This window comes from Arachis ipaensis, chromosome B06 (assembly GCF_000816755.2).
Source record: "Arachis ipaensis cultivar K30076 chromosome B06, Araip1.1, whole genome shotgun sequence".
NCBI classification, from domain to species: Eukaryota; Viridiplantae; Streptophyta; class Magnoliopsida; order Fabales; family Fabaceae; genus Arachis; species Arachis ipaensis.
Genome location: NC_029790.2, coordinates 11,419,588 through 11,427,786, shown reverse-complemented (window position 1 = coordinate 11,427,786; position 8,199 = coordinate 11,419,588). Strand labels below are relative to the sequence as shown.

The following is an 8,199-nucleotide window of genomic DNA, read 5'->3' as shown; positions in this document are numbered from 1 at the left end:
TGACTCCCTCTTCCACCACCACCTATGCTGCCCCTCCTCTCCTTGCCCCATCCCCCTCCCTATCCACTCCCTCGCTTACCCTAACACACTCTACTCCCCTCCCCATGCGCACCCTCTACAACCACCGTGTCCCACTGTTCTGTTCTAGTCTCATCTTCGCGCTCTCAAGGGATGACCACCGCCGTCAGTAGTGGTGCTTGGCCACAATTGAAGAAGCACGACAGAACCAATCTCTACAAGGATCGCCGTCGAAACTTAGCGCTGCCTCCACATGATCGTTCGGTGCTCCTCGTGTCGTAACAACGCCGCCGCGAAGCACACTCGTGGAATCACTCGCGACGCCGTCCTCACCGCTCAGGATCCAGCCACTTCCATCATGCACGGTGTCCTCTCCTTCCTCCTTTGCGATGGCACCAACCTCGACACCACTGCCTCGATGTAGAACTGCAACTTCGCCAACGCCGCTTGCTATCGGTGGGAGATTCAACCCCTTCGCTGCTACTCCGGCGCCCTGGATGGCAACTTCCTCCTCGGCCAGAGCCATTTCCTCCATATGCAATTTCTGGTAAGTTGCTGATTCTATTTGAGAGTGTAGCAATTTTTCTAGAATTATGAGGAGTTCTTATATGTTCTTCATAAATTGTAGAAACTTTTAATTTTCAATCAATTTTGTTTCTCTTGGGTTTGTTAATCAGGAAAAAAATCAAGCTTTGGAAAAAAAATAACATTGTAGCAAACCCGAATAGTTGGGACCTTTTTCAATATTTTGTAGCGCATAATTTAAACAGAGGAACGAAAAAAATGGATCTCGGTGCAGAATTTCATGCAGCAAGTTGGGGAAAGGAGTTTGTAGCAGGAGGATTTGAAAGAATTGCTGGGATAGTATCTGGTCATCCATTAGACACAGTTCGAATAAGGCAACAGGTCTTAAACACCGGTGGCCATGGCTCATCATCAACATTCACCATTCTTAGAAATGCTTTGGCTAAGGAAGGACCTGCTTCTCTCTATTGTGGCATGGGTGCACTTTTGGCCTCTGTTACATTTCAAAATGCTATGGTTTTTCAAACTAATGCAATTCTCTCAAGGGTATTTGGCAAATCTATTTCTCCTAATGACCCTCCTTCTTTCAAGGGTGTAGCATTAGGAGGAGTTGGCACATGTGTCCTCTAGAGCCTAATCATTTCCTCAATAGATTTGGTCAAAATTCGCCTTCAGCTTTATCGCAATGAAAAATACTTGATAGAACAACCACATAAAGGTCCTATAATTGTTTCCAAGAATGTATGGAGAAAAGAGGGACTAAAAGGAATATACAGAGGATTGGGCATCACTATTATAAGGGATGGACCTTCACATGGTGTTTATTTTGGACATATGAATACATGAGGGAACAGCTTTATAAATGTGAAAGATTGGGGATTTGGGTGAAACGACGTCGTTTTGGGGTGAGAGGACTAATATGTCCTATTTTGAAAAGCTACACGTTTTAGAGTGAGAGGACTAATACGTCCTGTTTTAAAAAGTTACATGCCACGTGTGCTCCCGTAACGGCCAGGTCAGCGCCACAGGAGCCACGTCAGCATTTTCCGTTGAGTCCAACGGAGTCACTTCAACGGAGGGGTAAATTTGTCTGCATTTTGGAAGGATCAAGGACATGAATATATTTTTCAATATTTGGGGACGAAAATGTCCGCAGAAAAAAAAGGACAGGGACCTATTTGTCCCTTACTCAAAATCTTTTAATGATTATAGCCATTTATAAATAAGATTAATCAAGTTAATTTTTGTATTTTTTTGTACATACAGCATAGCACTATAGATACCATAGTTATTTTAAATATTGGTGTAATAGAACTTACCATACTATATTTTATAACAAAAATATATGTTAATACTCCATGGCTAACAGTTTTATAAAGAGCACAAAAATACTAGAAGATTAATAACTTTTAATTAACATACTAAATTTTTGTTCGATTGATTTTTAATCACACATTGACATATTGAATTTGTTGAGAAACATGAAATTAAGTTAAAAAGAAAGTAATAAAAGTCTTACTAGTCTTAGGGTCTCTTTCTTTCTTTTTATTCCTTTTCTCTGCATATTCATGCTGCTCTTTGCTCTTTTGCACTCTTGTAGGACAACATTCTCTACTCCTTTCTCCTCATTTCTCTTCTTCTTCATTCCAAATTCTCAAAATGCCCTCTTCTCTTTCCAAATCATACCTTTTGTTTTATATATGACAAAGTGTATATTTATTCAGATGACTTTTTATCTTTTCCTAGATTATTAGCTTTTTAGTTGTAGGTGTCAAAAAGTAGCAACATGCATGTTTTTATGAGGATATAGCTAGATTAATTATATAGAGAATTGATTTTCTTTCTTCTTTTTTTTTCATGTTAAGTGTAACTTTTTTTAGTTTTTTAGTTGTGTATTTTATTAATATTAATGGAATTTCAAACTTTTTTACCTAAATAAGAATAACATAAAATTATTTACTACACTACTAAAGCCTCAAAAACCACCTCTTTTAACCTAAATATAGAAATCTTTACAATTTGATAAAACAATCTCGCTAGGGAACCAAGAGGGATCTAACCAATAATAAGTCAACAAATATTTTTGAATTATATTCTATACTAATTAAAGACATTAATTGTCATTAATTAGTGGTTATTTAAATTTTTTTAAAAGATACAAAATTAATGATTATTAATTGCCTCTTCTTACTCTAATTCACCTTTTACCATTTATTACGTAAACACCAATTCCTCTCTCCAAAAAAAACTTCAAAACACCAAAAAACAAAAATACCAAAACATAAGATAAAGAATCATCCAAATTCTAAGAAAAAAAACATACAAAACATAGAAAAAAGAATCATCCAAAACTAATAAAAAGAATCATCCAAATTCTAAGAAAAAATACAAAACATAGGAAAAAGAATCATCCAAAATAAAAAAAAGAATTATCTGAAATATAGAAAAAAAATAAAAAATTAGTTAAAAAAATCATTCAAAACCAAATAGGAGGAGGAGGAGAAGAGCCGCAGGGTGGCCTGCGACGATGTCTTGGATGGCATTGCATGGATAGTGGCGCGACTCGCGGTGGCGCATTGCGACAAGTGGAGGAGTCGCCCGTGGATTGGAGTAGTTGATCGTGCGTCACGAATGGGGACCTAGTGATGGCTGCATCACGACAGATGGAGAGTCGTGGGGTACGAGTGGCGAGCGATGGGGAGTCGCGAGCAGTAAGGGTGCGTCGGGCGAGCAATGGGGAGTCACGATGGGATGCGAGGAGGGTGAAGTAGAAGCGCGATGGTGGCCAGCTTTCCTGCCGAACGGCAGATGAGGTGGCGGAGAAGGATGCAAGGACAACCGGCGATGGCGCGCGAGGACGGTGCTGCAGCGACATTAGCGGCACGAGGACGAAACCGTGGCAACGTGGGGCATTGGGAAGAGGGATTAGGATTTGTGGTTTTGTGTGGTGAATGGTGAGTGGAAGTGAAAATAAATTAGGGTAAGTTTTGATTCAAAAAAGCTATTAATGTCAATTAATCAAATTTTGAATTTAAAAAATAATTTAAAATTAATCATTATTAATTGAGTTGTTCAATTCTTGGCCGGTGGACACTTGACATTATTTATTAATTGACATTAATAACATTAATAAACCAGATCCGGTTCAATATTATCAAAATTTCAAGGCCAAACATCACACAAGCATAACCATAAGTACGACACTAAGAATAGCCACACATTTAGAATATTGGCACTTGGACCCTAAGAAACCAAATATAACTTTACCCACCATAGACAATTCATTGTTTCGATTGATTGTTTAGGAGGATATAAAATCATAAATGAATGAATATAATCTTGTGTGTTTAGCATCACAAAATGATCATGGTGATGAGAAAATAAAGAGAAAGGAAGCATCTTTATTTTAATGCAGGAAAACCCTAAAAGCCTAAGACTCAGTACAGTTGTTATTATAGGCAATGTGGTGCACGAATTGTGTATCACACTTTTCACAACTCGTACCACTAACCAGCAAGTGCACTGGGTCGTCCAAGTAATACCTTACGTGAGTAAGGGTCGATCCCACGGAGATTGTCGGCTTGAAGCAAGCTATGGTTATTTTGTAATTCTTAGTCAGAAAATCAATGATAAGAGTGATTATATTTATGAAGAGTAAAAAGCATAAATTAAATAATACTTGTTATGCAGTAATGGAGAACAGATTGAGGTTTTGGAGATGCTATGTCTTCTGAATCTCCGCTTTCCTACTGTCTTCTTCTTCACGCACGCAAGACTCCTTCCATGGCAAGCTGTATGTTGGTGGATCACTGTTGTCAATGGCTACCATCCGTCATCTCAGTAAAAATGGTCCAAATGCGCTGTCACCGCACGGCTAATCATTTTTCGGTTCTCACTCATGTCGGAATAGGATCCATTGATCCTTTTGCGTCTGTCACTACGCCCAGCACTCGTGAGTTTGAAGCTCGTCACAGTCATCCCATCCCAGATCCTACTCGGAATACCACAGACAAGATTTAGACTTTCTGGATCTCAGGAATGGCCGCCAATAATTCTAGCCTATACCACGAAGACTCTGATCTCACGGATTCGAATGCTTTGTTGTCAGGAGATGCAATCAAACGCGTGAACCAGGAATCAAAGAGATACACACTCAATCTAAGGTAGAATGGAAGTGGTTGTCATGCACGCGTTCATGGGTTGAGAATGGTGATGAGTGTCACGGATCATCACATTCATCATGGTTAAGTGCAAGTGAATATCTTAGAACAGAGACAAGCGTGTTTGAATAGAAAACAGAAGTAATTGCATTAATTCATCGAGACACAACAGAGCTCTTCACCCCCAATCATGGAGTTTAAAGACTCATGCCATAGAGATACAATGTAAAATGTGAAAATGTCATGCGGGTCAAAATAAATCTCTAAAAGTTATTTAAATACTAAACTAGTAACCTAGGTTTACAGAAAATGAGTAAACTACGATAGATAGTGCAGAAATTCACTTTCGGGGCCCACTTGGTGTGTGCTGGGGCTGAGACTTGAGCTTTACACGTGCCTAGGCTGTTTCTGGAGTTAAACGCCAGATTGTAACCTATTTTGGGCATTTAACTCCAACTTGTAACCTGATTCTGGCGCGTTAAATGCCAGTTTATGTCATTTATCTTTGAAAAAAGTATGGACTATTATATATTGTTGGAAAGTCCTGGATGTCTAATTTCCAACGCAGTTGAGAGCGCGCCATTTGAACTCCTATATCTCCAGAAAATCCATTTTGAGTGCAGGGAGGTCAGAATCCAACAGCATCTGCAGCCTTTGTCAGCCTCTGAATCAAATTTTTGCTCAGGTCCCTCAATTTCAGCCAGAAAATACCTAAAATCATAGAAAAACACACAAACTCATAGTAAAGTCCAGAAATGTGAATTTTTCTTAAAAACTAATAAAAATATACTAAAAATTAACTAAATCATACTAAAAACTATCTAAAAACAATGCCAAAAAGCGTATACATTATCCGCTCATCACAACACCAAACTTAAATTGTTGCTTGTCCCCAAGCAACTGAAAATCAAATTAGGATAAAAAGAAGAAATATACTATAAATCCCAAAATATCAATGAAACTTAGCTCCAATCAGATGAGCGGGACCAGTAGCTTTTTTGCCTCTGAATAGTTTTGCATCTCACTTTATCCCTTGAAGTTCAGAATGATTGGCATCTATAGGAACTTAGAATTCAGATAGTGTTATTGAGTCTCCTAGTTTAGTATGTTGATTCTTGAACACAGCTACTTTATGAGTCTTGGCCGTGGCCCTAAGCACTTTGTTTTCCAGTATTACCACCGGATACATAAATGCCACAGACATATAATTGGGTGAACCTTTTTAGATTGTAACTCAGCTTTGCTAGAGTCCCCAATTAGAGGTGTCCAGGGTTCTTAAGCACACTCTGTTTTTGCTTTGGACCTCGACTTTAATCGCTCAGTCTCAAGCTTTTCACTTGACACCTTCACGCCACAAGCACATGGTTAGGGACAGCTTGGTTTAGCCGCTTAGGCCAGGATTTTATTCCTTTTGGGCCCTCCTATCCATTAATGCTCAAAGCCTTGGATCCTTTTTATTACCCTTGCCTTTTGGTTTTAAGGGCTATTGGCTTTTTCTGCTTGCTTTTTCTTTTTCTTTCTCTCTCTCTTTTTTTTTGCCATTTTTCAAGCTTTTGTATTCACTGCTTTTTCTTGCTTCAAGAATTATTTTTATGATTTTTCAGATCATCAAATAACATTTCTCCTTTTCATCATTCTTCAAGAGCCAACAATTTTAACATTCATGAACAACAATATCAAAAGACATATGCACTGTTCAAGCATTCATTCAGAAAACAAAAAGTATTGTCACCACATCAAAATAATTAAACTAATTTCAAGGATGAATTCAAAATTTATGTACTTCTTGTTCTTTTATGATTAAAAGCATTTTTTTAAGAAAAATGATGGATTCATAGGACATTCATAACTTTAAGGCATATACTCTAATCTTTATTTATTATTTAATGGAAATAATATAAATTAGGCATAAAAGCAGACACTTAGTAATAAAAAAAAGAAATTAAAGACATAAAGACAAATGACTCTAATTCTAATACTCATGTACTCTTAAAATAGATAAAAGGTTATCACAGAGTTAGGCTCAACAACCTTTATTTTGGGAGGTAGATGCCTCTTTAGTCTGTGGGGTGCTTGGCCTTTCAAGAGATAGCTTCTGACGCTTCAGTTCCTTCAGTTCACACCCTTGCTCTTCTTGTTCCCTAAGCAGTTTGCAGAGCATGCTATTTTGATTTTGCTGTTCTTCCTTCAGTTGATCCATAGCTTCTTGCAACTTGGTGATAGATGCTTCTAGGTGCCCCCAGTATTCAAATTGAGGAATTTCCGGGAGGGACTCTTGTGCTCTCCTCTTGATGGGGTCGTCCTGCACTTGTCCTTCCATTGACTTTTTGGTGATTGGTTGCTCAACTGAGATATACTCATCTACTCCCATTTTTACCCCAGCATCTTTACATAGTAGAGAGATTAAGCTTGGATAAGCCAATTTGGCATTTTTGGAGTTCTTGTTTGCAATTGTGTAAAGCTCACAAGAAATCAACTGATGAACTTCCACTTCTTTTTCCAACATAATGTAATGAATCATCACTGCTCTTTTGATGGTGACTTCAGAGCGGTTGCTAGTGGGCAGTATAGAACGCCCAATGAAGTCCAGCCAGCCTCTGACGTCTGGTTTGAGATCTCCTCTCTTGAGTTGGTTTGGGACACCCTTTGTGTTGGTTGTCCATTTGGCTCTTGGGAGGCATATGTCCTCTAGAATTTTGTCCAAGCTCTTATTTGGTCTCATCATTCTCCTATTGAAGGAGTCCGGGTCATCTTGCAGTTAAGGCAGCTTGAAGATCTCTCTTATTTTGTCAGGGTGGGTGTGAACAATTTTCCCTCTGACCAGAGTTCGATAGTCATAGAATGTGGTTCCAGCTATTCTCTGTCTATCTGTCTGCCACAGATTAAAGTAGAATTCCTGAACCATGTTTCTTCCCACCTTTGTCTCAGGATTAGCTAGGATTTCCCAGCTCCTGTTTCGAATTTGCTCTTGGATCTCTGGATATTCGTCTTCTTTCAGATCAAAATTAACTTCTGGGATCACTGACCTTAGACCCATTATTTTGTAGTAATGGTCTGAATGTTCTTTGGTTAAGAACTTCCCTTGATTCCAAAGTGGTTTTGGAATATTCTCTTTCTTGCCTCTTGAGGTGGTTTGTTTTCCCTTAGGAGCCATGATCTTGGTAGGTATTGGCTTAGTGATCACGGATAAACACACCAAACTTAGAGGTTTGCTTGTCCTCAAGCAAAAGAAAGGAAAGGAGAGGGATATAGGGAAAGCCAAGTTCGAATTATGGAGGAGATGAGGGAGGCCGAACAAGGATTTAAAGGGAAGGGGGTGGGTTTTCGAAAATTTTTGAAAAAGATATGATAGAAGATGTGATTTGGAAAAGATAAGTATGATAGGAAAAGATATAATTTAAAATTGAAAAGATATGAAAGATATTTGAAAAAGATAGACAAAATATTGTTAAGATTTGAAAAAGATATTAATGAGTTAAAAAAAATTTGAAAAAGA

At 38.3% G+C, this 8,199-nt stretch overlaps 1 pseudogene; it reads left to right on the top strand.

Moving 5' to 3' along the window:
* Positions 802-1,493, top strand: LOC107646534 (annotated as a pseudogene).